The sequence below is a fragment of the Strigops habroptila genome, chromosome 3, assembly GCF_004027225.2.
Source record: "Strigops habroptila isolate Jane chromosome 3, bStrHab1.2.pri, whole genome shotgun sequence".
NCBI lineage: Eukaryota > Metazoa > Chordata > Aves > Psittaciformes > Psittacidae > Strigops > Strigops habroptila.
The window spans coordinates 58,857,202-58,871,023 of NC_044279.2; the positions used below are offsets into that span (position 1 = coordinate 58,857,202).

Below are 13,822 nucleotides of genomic sequence, written 5' to 3' on the forward strand. Positions count from 1 at the left end.
TAGGCTTCTGAATTCTAAACAAACAATATTGTAATCCACTGTCAGCTTCACAATAACTGCTGCGCTCTGTCAAAACATGCTTTTAAGGATAAACATGCTCAGAAAACCTGCAGGAAAAAAGATCAGATACGAGCCCTGCCTGAGTTCTAATGCTTTCTTCCACATGCCAGCACCCCTCAAATATTATGCTTGCAGAAATACAAAAGCAAATGGGAGCACCAGTTCTTCTTACCTTTGCATTAGAACAAATACATTGCTGCATGAGCACTTTGAAGAATATAATTTAGAATAACAGTGTCAGAACAGATATGTGAGCAGCATGGTTTCAGGCTTGGAAGCAAGCTCCAGCTGATAGTACTTCAACTTTCAGAACAGACGGGCAAGCTTTAGAAAGCAGTATTTAAGACAGCAACAAAGGACACTGACTGGAAACAACTCTGCAGGGTTACGTTCTCTGCTAAGGACAGGCCAAGAGGAAGACTTCCTCACAGGCATGCTAGACATTGCTACTTTCTTTCTGTGCTTCAGGAATGGACTTCATAAAACCTGCAACGCCAGAGCTCCCTACTCAGTGCAGCAAAAGGACAGAGGTAAATATTTGAGGACAGCCACTGAGTGTCAGTGTGCCCAAACCCCCCCGAGACAGATGCACCTGCAAATGCATCTCTTTCGCATTCAGGCTCTTCAGTCAGGCTGGGTGAGGATGGTGAACATTCACAGCTCAAATTCCTTCTCGTGAATTTTAGTACCTAATTCTTTCCTTTGGATTTGAATGCTAAACCCATGGACAAGGTGGAGACTGTATGTAGTAGATCAGAGCACTCACTCCCTCAAATGTGAGAGCAGGGTTCTAGACTTTCCTTTGTTTGAAGGGCCTCAACCCCCATCTTTTACTTTCAGATAAAGATTATATTGGATGATGGCATGTATAATTCCTCTTGTTGTCATAAGGCCAAAAAAACCCTCCAATATACATGAGACTGCAGAAAAAGCCACGAGGGATCTTAGCTCTACAAATCTGCTAATTAAAGGCATTCTTATGGTATGGAACAATTTTCAGTCTTAATACTGCTTACAGAGTTTTGATTTAAAAAACCCCAAAATAATCCTCTCATAGAAATGTGTACACAGCCCAGGCAACAAACATGAGAACTCAGGAAACTCACATTCTAAGTTTCCACAAAGCATCAGGGTCTCCAACACGGTACCACTGGGTGCATGGTAGATTAACTTTCAGAAGGTAAACCACAGGAGCCATCTCTCAAATACTCTAAAAGACCAACAGTGACTAAAACCAGGACCAGATATATATACTTGCATCAGTTATTCAATAATAGGAAAAAAATTGAAAGCTAAACTTAAAAAAAAAAAATCCCAATCATTTAGTATTCTGAAAGTATTAACCCAAGGAAGAAAAGAAAGCCTGAAGACAGACACACCTTTACACTGAACAATAATCTGAAAATATTATAATCATTGATAATCTTTTAGATTTTTCACTATTTTAATATATGGCAGGGACAGCAAATTTTGAAGAAAGCACACTCTAAAACAAAACAGAGCATCAGCTTCATTTTAAAACATGCTTTGGAGAAATGCTGGATCATCTAGTCCAGTCTCAAAAGTTTTCTCTATCCTAAGTTGCTGATTCTTATTGCCTGTCAACATATAAGGGCAGGTTAATACAAATAAATACATGCATATTAACCAGGAAGTTAAACAGTTCATGTTTAGCTTACCTGAAGCAACTTTTAAGTCATGGATCAAGTAAGACTGACTGTTCAAAGGAATCAGCACCAGAAACTGTTATTAAGTTCTGAATTCAGCATCCAGGTAGCAGTCAGAAGAATTAAATGTTCTGTCCTGTTATACTAACAGGTACCTATTAGGACCTCCTCCTTCTGCTGACACTTCTTGTGATGTTTCAAGACGAGAACAAATGTAAAGTGCAGTACAAAATAATTGGTAGAAAATGTTCAGGCTCCAGTCTTTTTTGTCTTTTTTTTTTTCTTTTTAAAAGAAAAAAAAAACAAAACCAAACAACCCAGCTTTCTTGCAGAGGTCAAGTTGCCCTTCAAGTACTTTATGAAACAAGATTTCACCTTGAAGCCCAACCCTAGTTATCTAATCTATAGTTTGTTTTAACCTTGAAGTTGTCTCTGTCAGACAGAAGTGCCAAAGATGTTGCCTTGGCCCAAACGCAGTGGTAGAAAGCACTCATTTTCTCAAACGGAGGGAGTCTATCACAGAACCTTTTTTCCCCACTCTCAATGAAAGACAACAGACGCCCCACAAAACTTTTGAAATGGTCCAGCATAAAGAAATTTTTGTTAACATAGAGCTTATGAGATCTGCACAAAACTTGAACCTCCTGTGGCATTAGTGCCAGCTCACTGCAAGAACATATAGAAAGAGACTAAAATTGCACCAGTGAAGGTGTAGACTAAGCTTCAGGCTCCAAGATTCCTAAATTGGCTTAGAGTAATACCTGCATAGAGACTACAGGAAATCTCTTGCACAGGTCAATCTATAGTCTCAATACTTACTCAGCATTGGCACTCAAAAAAAGTGCCAAACCTCACACTCCCAAATCCCCTCCATGGCTCCTGAGAGAACATAAAAATCAGCTAACAGGTCATAATGAATAAATACACACACAGGTATCGGTCATCACAGGAAGAGAAAGCGGAAGAAAATGCGAAACACTGCAACACAATGTAAAGCCTAATTAAAAATAGGAAACCTTAATTCAAATCCAGTCCACTGCCAACGGAGCTTATCTAAAACTGTCAAACAGGCACAACCTTCCACAACAATCCAAGTAGGCCAAATGTCAGATTGCAGAGTGCAGGATGAAGTACTGAGACAAAAGTTTTGTTAAACATTGAATGTAATGAAAATCAAACAGAACTGCTAAGGGAACACTGCAGCACCCAAATCCTCTTAGCTTAAAACTAGGAAATTCATTATCAGAACCACTTGCCCAAGCTTCTCAAGGCATATACACAACTCAACCTGCAGTTTAGCTCTGTGGTTTCATAAAGAAAGACAGAAGGTAGTTTTAGAAACACTCTTTAGGAGGAATTATTGCTACTTTACATTAAAAAAAAGAAAAAATTAAAAAAAAAAAATCACACCATCTTGTACATTCCTACTACCTTTCAAGTGAGTGGATACCACATCCATTTGACTAGTAAACACTTTATCTCATTATTCCTAAATTTCTGTGCAAACTTAGCAGGTAAAGTGTTGCTGGTATAGCTAGGAAAAGGCTATGACATTATAACATATGCACATGTTTTTATACCCATTTTATACCCCCCCCAAAGAGGCCTATTGCAGCTCAAGAACATATTTTACCAATGCTATGTATATCTCAGCTGTCAAAAAAATGAAACAAAAATAAAACTGGTGGATTCAATTTAGAATCTCTAACAGAACAGACTTTACATGTCACAGTAAAAAAGAGAATCTAAGCCAGTTGCAATAAGACTATGACATACAGGTCCCTTTCCACGTTATTTTAAAGCCTCTGTTTTTCTTTACCTGTAAAGTACTTCCATAACACGCTACTGGCACTGAGATAGCAAAAAGAAGTTGGTGATTTAAGTATTCTGTGGGTACTTTTGACACCTCTCTCAGGAAAGTAAAGGCATTTGAGATTCTACTGTAAAACTGCATTATCACCTGTATTTTCTAGATAAAGTTGTCTTTTTAGATCATCCGTAACTTTTGCATCAACTACACATAGGATAAGATTTATATACCCACTATAGAATTGAAAACAGGAAGTTTAATGTTAACCACAGAAATCTGTATTTTCTTCTATCTCAGACCACATGAGCTGTGAGATGGAAACTACTGCTACTTATAAGTTATTTTTCTAAGGGTTCCCTGCATTTCCATTTAAGTTTTGTATTTTGTAGAGCTATGCTTCAGTAAAGAAAATACAAGGTTCTTTAGTTATGAAGACAGCAAAGATTTAGTTCCCACCCTTTACCCTTCCCTTCTCCCCCCCAAAAAAACCCAAAATGAATTCCCTAAAGAAACTCTTCAAGGCTATATTGGAGAGATTGATCTAGATATTGTCAGCTACACAATACACTGCTTAGGTCATTCTTCTTCATTTTCTTCTAATAAAACCACTATACTTTTACTGCACAGTCTTTCAGACACTAAATAAACAAGGAAGAAGGGCAATTTCTTTTCCTCACTGAATTTTGAAGTAGATTTCAATATCAAGATGTGAAATATTCTTAAATCTTCCCAAAAAAGCTTTCATTATACATACTCATCAGAAGCTATGTTAGCAGTACTACTTCCAGTATTTTTGTTTAGTCATTAGTCTTTCAGAGAGGTGTCCTAAGACATTTTGTTTGGAAGTTAGAGAGTCCTAACTTCCCCAGGATCCCAGCATGCTAGGGTGGGAGAACAGAGCATTCCAACCAGCATCCAAAGAGCTCTGAAGACCAGGGATAGCATGGAGATTCAAAACGGGTATTAAGAAAAACTTCTTTTCTGGGAGGGTAAGGCAGCCCTGGAAGAGGCTAGCCAGGCTGGCTGTGAAAACTTCCACCCCTGCAGGTTTTCTAGACACGGCCAGACTAAATCCACAGCTGACTTTACACTGTGTTGGTGATGGTTCTGTTTAAGCAGGATGTTGGATTACATGACCTCCCAAGTATCTTTCCAGCCAATACTTACTTATGTGAAAAAGGTGAGTAAAGTACACGTAGGGGAGAAAGAATTACATAGCTTGCATGTTCTGAGTAGTAGGGAAAGATTTATGACTTTATCTGACAAGGACTCACACACTGTGTTGTTTTTCAGAATCAGTAAATAAATTATGCAAACCCTTCTGAAAATCTCTGATAACACTACATTTGGCAAAGATCCTTCTGAAACTACCCTGCTGACAAGCACACAAAGCAAGTAAAGATACCTAACAAGTTTGCAAAAGCATTTTTGTCACGTCTTTGTTTGACAGTCTGTACTACCACATACATTCATTTGTACCTTCAGCTTGCACTGTCTACACATATGCAAAATCAGGATCTGAGCACATACAAGTTTATTGACTAGCAAATAAGTGACGAATGCATCACTAACATATGGCATGGCAGAAAGTAGCCTACCCATGCTTTAGACATGGACTGCCAGAGTGCTTTTGACAGAGAAGTATAAGCAGTGCTTTTACCTTTAACAGGGCTCACATACCGATGTCAAGAAAAACATACAGGTCTACTGACAGACTAAGTAGAGAGAGGTAAGCCAAGTTAACAAGAGATATTAAAATATCTCTCATGGTTCTTGCATTAACTTGTATGCCATGATTTCTATTTCAAAGAAAGGGATGGAGACTGCAGTCATGTGGAATGGAGGAGGTGCACATGCCACACATGCTGCACACTGTGTTTACAGCTAGCTGGGAAACAAGCCACTGTCAAACCATTGCCCACCTCCAAAACTGAACAACTCCCATTTTGCCCAAGACATCCGATCTGGAAAAAAAAAACCCAACTCATTATCACCACTGGTTACACTGAAATGTCAAGGCCATCTTAATAGCTACGTAAAATTACCTGAATAAAGCCTTTGTTCCTATATTTAAAAGCCTAGCAAGCCTCTTCAATCTATTTTAGATTTTACTTGGAAATACTTTAAAATGGTAAATAAGCTTCATCCTTACACGACCTTCACTAGAACACCATGTTTCAGCTTCCTGACCATGCATGTATTTCAGATGCAAGTCTTTTGATGTTTATATAATTATTTGACCAGAGCCAATCATCAAAACAATTTGTGTTACAGGAAGGGCACTAACAGCATTTTCTCTTCAACTACTATGATAGGTATCTGACCTTGCCTGAGCCTCTCAAAATCAAGTGCATTTCTGAAATCTCTAAATCAAGATAAAAACATACAGAAGAGCATTATTTTCAGAGGGAAAAGTAAAATCTAAACCTATCCACAAATTAACATAATTGTACAGTGCTGAAAATCCTGTTTGAGCAGAGTCATTAATTATCCGTCTTCCTGTCTGAATATCCAGCGTGGGGAAGAAGAGTGGGTATACACATGAAGCTATGCTTTAGTTAGTCTCTTTTTACCGTTTATATTAAAAAGGTTGCTAACAAAATTAAGCATGTATTGTCCAAGCATGCTCCAGAATAAGATGTCTCTGGTTCAACTAATAACAGCAAATTACTGGTGATATATTTTATGATTCTAAATTAGTGTAAGAGTGTTGGAGTTTGTATTTTGCAAGTAAGGTTCTTGGTCATGGTAAAGGAACGCACATTGCCCATCTTTATTACATAATCTATGAAAACCATAACAGATTGCAAGATCATATTTTTCATTAAAAAAAAAAAAAAAAAAAGAGGCGCCCAAGCCCGCAGGGGTTCAAACACAGGCTTTGCTTTATACACACTAGTAGATTCACAGGAAAATTAAGCATACACAAAATGTCTTTTGAGAGCAAGGATGTGACTACATCTTTAAAAGTACGACCTTTCTCCAAACCACAGCAGAATTTAAATAAAATTATAAACCTCCCAAACTATGTTCTGATTTCAGATCTAGTACTTGTGCTAAAACTACATAGTTTTACTCAGTGAAATACTGTAAGCACACAAGTGCATACACCAGTTCCTTGCCAACACCCTGGTTGAAGAGATCTTTATCCAAAATGCAAGATGAGGATCTCCCATGCCCTAAGAAATTGTGCTAATCATCAGGCTAAGGATTCAGAGGAAAATCATTCCAGACACCCTGCCATTTCACATGCACAACTAAGGTATTCCCAGCAGCAGGGACTTGAAACCCAGGAATCTCCCAGAGATGTGGCCATCAAGAGAGAGACACAAACTGTCTCAATGTACCCAAGGGAGGATATTCATTCAGCTTAGGAAATCTTGTAGCCTGGTTGCGGTAGAAATGTCAATTCGAACACCCTTCGGCAAGGGAGAGGCTTGAACCTTATTCAGAAGTGTGCTCACTGCTGATCTACTAAACAAAAACATAATGCAATGAGTTCTGGCAGCCTAACACTTTGCTTACCTTCCTTCCTAATAATCCAAATTGATGGGAAAGCCAGGGGATGAATCGAAAAGCTGAAGAAAAAGAAAGGGGGGGGAGGGGGAAGTGGTAAAACCCCTTAATTTTTGATTTTTCTGTTTTGAAAAGAACTTTGCTGTTGAACTGAAAAAGACCACTCTGAAAAGGATAAATCCTCATCCAGCCCAGAGACACACATAGAACCACAGAGTATTTTTGTTTTCAGAAGCAATCTGGAAACTTAACCTTTTGGCTTTGTTTGAAAGCACATGGGCCTTCAGTCTTTTTTTGTGAGGAAACAAAGCCTTGCTATATGGAATTCAAAGGGATGCTTTGTCTAAAACATAATAATCCTGTTACAGGTGACAGGTGTCAGGCTTGGCCAGCTCTGTGACAAGCAGCGTGGTGCTGCAGCTTCCTGAAGAAGTTTCAAGACTTCAATTAGAAGTTTCCTAAGACCCAGGAAAGGTTATACAAAAGAAATCTGAAATTACTTTTATAAGTACAAAGCTAGACTTGAAGAGTCTAGCAGGCATCCACATTTCTCTTTCTATTTAGTGATGATCTGAATATTAACTTGAAGGTATTTAAAGTGAGATTTTTACACACTTGACAAATGAGATAGACTTTACATTTGCCTCCATGTCGCTGCTATTTTTTGTCCCTCATTTCAAGGTATCAATTACTAGAACATGTTCCTTAACAAACAAAGCCTAGAAATTCTTTTTTAAACATTGTGCAGCTACCCTTTGTAGGAAGCAGTCTACAGAATTGCCAGACCTTCATGGAAAAGAGATTATATCTGAATGACATGGCTCCAGAAAGCAGAGTTTCCTTCCCGCCAAAGAGAAATTACTAATGTGCATTGCAATTAGTGCAAAAATCAATACTATCTTTGCAGTTGCAGGCTGGGAAAACTATTTTTTTGTTTACTGCTATGCAAATATCAAGTAGAAAAAACTTGGAGCTGTTGTTAGATGTTGCGTAATATGCACATATTTTTTCCTCTCAAACATTTAATGACTGTGTATTATTAAACACTCATCAGGTGAGATCTACCATCTTGCTATTACAAAGATTAGGATATTGCAGAATTCCCTCGTGTTCAATAAATTAATAAAAAAAACAAACTATGACCTCAAAAAGGACAGTCAGGTTAACTTTAAATTTAGAGTCCACAGGAAACACATGATCCCATTCTTTACACTGTTGTACAGAAAAAGCCAACCCAGCAAGCAGAGTAGTGAGAGGATGCTCTTGCCAAAGCTCAATGAATTAATGAAAACAGGATGAAATAGTTTGCCTGCAACACCTAGGGCTTGGACATAGCTTGGACCCATGACTCAGGTAGTAAAGAAAGAATCAAACATTTTTGAAGCAGGACAGCTGAGCTTTCCTGTCTCTTCATGTAAGTGGCATTTCCACACACCACCCTCCCTGTCATTTATTATCAATACTTCTGTCCTTCTTTCCAGACATACTGTCTCCATGTACACTCCATTTTCAGTTTGCCCTTGGTTGGCAAGAGAACAATGAATCCCAATTCAGAAAAACCACTGGCAGAATATATTTTCTTTCCCTTTTCCCACCACCCCCCACCCCTCCCCCAAAACATAAGACCAGTGTATTTCCTCAGAAACAGAGTCACAGCATTCAACTTTAAATGCATTCCAGAAACTTGAAGTACTGGTGCTGCAAATGTAAACAAACCATTTAGATCTGATATAAGATGTGAGTTTTATGCAAGGACAGATTTACACGGAACAGTAAAAAGAGGTAGGAAAAGAAGCCTTACATGAGAAAGCAAGAAGCTACATGTAATAAAAATGTGAACAAGTGAGGAAAAGGAAATAAATAGATGCACACATCATGGTAACTTCAACTTCGGCTATGCTATCCCACCAGTCTGAACAAGTGCAAGGTCATTAAAGAGCTACAGCACAGATAGCAAGGGAACAAGAGGTACATTGTGCAGTGTTCAGCTCTGGAGCAGGGAACAGAGAGACGGAATAGATGAAAAGTATTTCTTGTAATCCAAAGAATGCAGGAAAATTCAAGAGTCCCAGTGATAACCCTGTCAAAGCAATCTGGTTTTTTTCTGTACTGATGCAGTTGAAAGACAGTATGAGAAAGGTATATACACAGAAAGTTGAAATGTGCAAGAGAAGCAATGAAAATGTGAGAAAAAAGCACATTTCCTTTGAGATTATTTCTCATCTCAATCAGAAGTTCCTGGCATGCCAGAGAAAAACTCTCCCTTAACTACAGATCATTTCACAAAGCACCCAGGAACTTGTCCTATCTCTTCATTTACTCCTGAAGACACTAGCAGCAAAGATGAGGGGGGGAAATCATGAGATCAACAAATGAGATATTTTTCCAATTCATGACCTGGGACATTCTGACAAAAAAGAAATTCCACCCTGCTTACGTGGCAAAAATATGGTTCTGGAAGGGACCATACTCAGGTTTTTTAGTTTATCCAGGAGCAGAAGGTCAAAGATACTTCCTTCATTAAAAACACAGGCCACAAAACACTTCAGCAGTTACTCACAGCTGCAGGATACAAATGAAGTCTCGATGTTCAAACACCAAAGTTGGTTTTCTTGCTTATTAAGCTTCCTAGACAATGCAGTATCACTGCTCCAAACAAATGACTGCTACTAGTGAAAGCCACTGAAGTGTTTCTCAGAACAAAGGTTTTGTCAACTGTGTTTAAGACTTTGTGCAAGTTAAATTGCTTTAGAGAGCCATTAGATCCACACTGAACAAAGAAAAAGTCTAATTCTTAAGCAGGTCTATTTTTGTCTACTTTTCATACATAAAGTTTAAGCAGTGGAAGAAGAAAAAATTTCTCAAAAGAAGTCACTCCTCTGTTTTGAAATCAAGTACAAACATGAGTGAAATTTTAATTTATCAGCTGAAAGTTTTATGGAAAAGTAGAAGGGTCCTGGACTACCTATTGCCCACAAAAAATACCCCAACTTGTCCTGAACTACTGCTTTTCAAAGCTGTAGAGGCAATTCCAGAGAATCTACAACACCCGAAGATCATAAGAGGCAACATCCTGAACCAAGACCAAACGTCTGCCCAGCCCTGTAAATCTGTCTCCAGCTGGTATTCATCACTAATACTGACCTTACACAGTAGATTTTTGAAGCCACTGAGGGAAAATCCATTCACTCTGAGGGTGACAGATTCTTCACCATCTGGTCATATAACATATATTTATTCTGACTAGCAGCAGCTTACCTTTGCTAGTGAAAAGTTCAAAAGCAATTACAACTGTGACTATGGCATTCATATAGAAACAGCTTGCATCACTATGAAGTCTCAGCACAAGAAATGGAGCTCTCCTACTCCATGACTTCTGTGAAGAAACAGCCTAAGTGAGAAAAGTAGTGCCCCTTTGGAGGAACACGGAGCAGCACCTGAAACCCTGGCTGATGCTGTTGTGGAAAAGATTGAGACCTTGCCTCAGTAAGCTAGAAGATAAGAAATGTTGGACATTTTATGTTTATGGGTTAAGAATTTTAAAGAACAAGCAGTCACAGCAAATGCTGAGGGAAAGACAAAAGACTGCAAGGATCTCCCGAAAGCCCTGTGAGCTCCCAGCTGGTCCTAACTCCAGTACTCACAGGAACGACTTCTATTCATTAGCCTCAACAGGATCTCTCTTACGCTCTTCAGTCTCCACAGCTTTCTGCCATGGAGTTCCACAGATGTAATTCTTGCATTACAAAGCATTACCTGCCTTTTGTTTGCTCTGAACTAGTTTTCTATTATAGCTTCATTTGATGCCCACTGGTTCTTGTGTTGCTAGAGTGAATAATGTTAAGTCCTGCTTTCCTTCCTCTCATTCATCATTTTGTAGGCTTCCCTCCTACATTAAGATGTTTTTCTTTTGCACTAAGAAGTCCTAGGTTGCTAAATTAGTCACATCTTTCATTATCCTCACTACCCTCCTCTAAGCATTTTTCAGTTCTCCTGCCTGCTCTTTGAGATGAAGGAATCTGGCTGTAAAGCCTATCCAAAACATGTGGGAACCACAGATTTATGTATGGATATAATAGTGGTTTTCTTTGTGATTTTATTTATTGATTGCCAATGAATACAAGTGGATTTCTTCTTTTCAAAGTACAAAAATTATTACAGCTCCATGATTTCAGCTGGGCAAAAGTGTTTTAATAAACCACATACTACAGGCTGATCCTTTGTTTCATGTCCCAAAATAGACAGCAAAAAGAAGTTACATAACAACAAATTAGATTAGTGATGCTTATGAAGAAAAACTTGGTTTATTCAATACAAGTGAAGGTAAGTAAGTAACTCTCCCCCGTGAGGATGGGCAAGCACCATCTTGACAAACCTTCAGCAGGCACATACTTCTTGTTCTCATATAATAAATTCAAAGAGCATAACTCAGATGGCTTGTTTCAAAGCGACAAATAAAGGACTGACACTCTAGTCGTCTGGCAGCTAGCCACAGACTTGCTCCACTGAAAGGAATTTACTCAAATATAGTCACAACAAATACTTTAATATTTTAACTTGGCAGAAGAAAACCTGACTCAATACCACCACATTCTCAGTTTCCTGGAGTTACAGGTTAACACATATACATATATATGTGTGTGTGTGTATATACATATGCATGCTTTGGCTAAACACCACCTGGGAAAAAGAGAGAGACCAGTGTCCTTATAAATTCTGCATGCTGTTTTAGTCAACAGGATTATCTTCATTGCTGGTACTACTCTACCACATAGAATCATCATATTCTTTATCAGGAATATGTTGTTGGTTGTGGGCAGCAATTAATACTCTGGAAGTGTCTGCTTTACAAATGATAAACTGATTTGTATGAAACAGATAACATTCCTAGAATGTGAGACTGAAAGACCTTTAATGAATAACCAAATGACCTCCCAAACACAAGACAATTTAAGACAATGTTGGCCTCTAAAGCTAGACTCCAAGACAACACAGCATTTTTAATGTTGTACATATGTATCTATACATACACAGACATGCTAGACTTCAGCAAAGCTCCTATATAGTATACAGAGTGCATTTTATATATGCATATATATATTTCTATCAATTAACATTCTACACCATATTAAGGACAATGAAAGTAAATACTTTCAGTCATGCAATATTACTGCCTGTCTTTATAGGGCTGGAAGAGCCCCAATGACAGTGTGCTTCAGCCCTTCCTGTAATAAGAACAAACCGCTATACATTTATGCTTGCCTTTACTTCTGATACACAGAACTTAAGCACGAGACAAGCCATCATTTTAGCAAATGACCAAACTATATTATAGTATTTAGTTTTGGTCCCTCGCCTGCTTCAATTATCAACAGAATACTACTAAAAAATATTGTATTCGCAATAGAAGGGAGTTCTAGGATAGTATTCTATACATAAAATTGCAGAAGGAGGTGTGATTGGTATAGAAGTCTACCACTTAAAAGCTGACACATGTATATAGGACAAGATAGCACTAAGCAAAGCCTGTAAATCGGGACAAGCCAGACAAGCTTCACCAGCTTCATTTACATCACAAAACAGAGAACTTAAAAAAAAAAAAAAATCAAAGCAATATGAAAAGTAATACTAATGCATAATCTGATACTGTATGTTTTTATAGCATTCGATTCTAAGTTCTGATACTTCTGCTATATAAGAAAATAATCATTTTGTCAAGAAAAACATTACTTGTTACTGTTTTCTTTCCCTGACATCTCTTCTAGATTTTTGGCAATGTCTGACTTGCTGAACTATCAGATCACCTTATATCCAGCACTGTGTTTCAAGTGAACGCTCACATTATGAAACAGCTGGACTGCAGGGTTGCTTGGGGTGGGGGTGTTTTAAACAGCCACAGTACTTCTCCTGCAGAACTTTTATGTGAAGGGGGAAGAAAATGGCCCTCTCCCCAAATGAAGCTAAGAAATCTATGGAACTAAAGGGGATTGGGGCCCTCTGCTCTAAACACATCTATGGCACAGTCCAAGAGGCAGCTGCAGCCTGCAATCCCCAAACCCATGTGTTGATTGCCTGACCTACAAGTCACCTGGCAGCTGCTGCTGGCACTGAGAGCTGCTGCCCAAGACCCAAAAATTAGGGGAGCCAGGGACAAGAGTCTCCTCCCATTCAGGGCACGCTCCTCAGAGACAGGTTAGGGGAGTAATGAATATGTATTTATGAAGTTCTTTAAGCTTTAGAGCTCATGGTATTCTTTATGTGCAACTATTTTCAGAAGGAAAAAGAAAAACTCTTATTCGAAGTTTTTTGGTCATAATTTCTTACCTGCAGATGAAGGTAGAGAGAGATGTCTGCTTAGCGCAATCTCCTACTCCAGGCATAGGTGTCAATGCTTCTGACAAGCTCAGCTGTTAGAAGAAAAAATTGAAACATCACTATACATTCGTAAAACTGCCTTCTTGAAGGTAAACTTCTTATCCTCCTTCTCTTCCCCCTAACGCTTTGGAAAAAAAGGGTTCACCTAGCACCTACAGATTTAGATATGTAACAGCCTGCTATATACAAGTAGTATTTTATTTGTTAAAAGTTGGTTCAAAAAAAATCTAGGATACTGCACTTAATTTGCTACCTCTTATACCTAGTGTGACTTTCCTGCTATAAATAACTAAGTGTGGTAAACAACATTTCGACAGCTTTCCAGAACATTAGGAAAAAAAATAAGCACTGTATTAGGTAGTCACGAGCATCTACCACTGCTAAATCGTAAATA

At 38.4% G+C, this 13,822-nt stretch overlaps 1 protein-coding gene across 1 annotated transcript in view; it reads right to left on the bottom strand.

Moving 5' to 3' along the window:
• RASSF8 (Ras association domain family member 8) overlaps positions 1-13,470 on the bottom strand; it is a 49,391-nt gene extending 35,921 nt beyond the window's left edge. Inside the window, exon 1 of the mRNA XM_030479380.1 lies at positions 13,378-13,470. The gene's annotated coding sequence lies outside the window, so the exon portion shown is untranslated. The remainder of the gene's footprint in view (positions 1-13,377) is intronic.
• Positions 13,471-13,822: the final 352 nt, after the last annotated feature.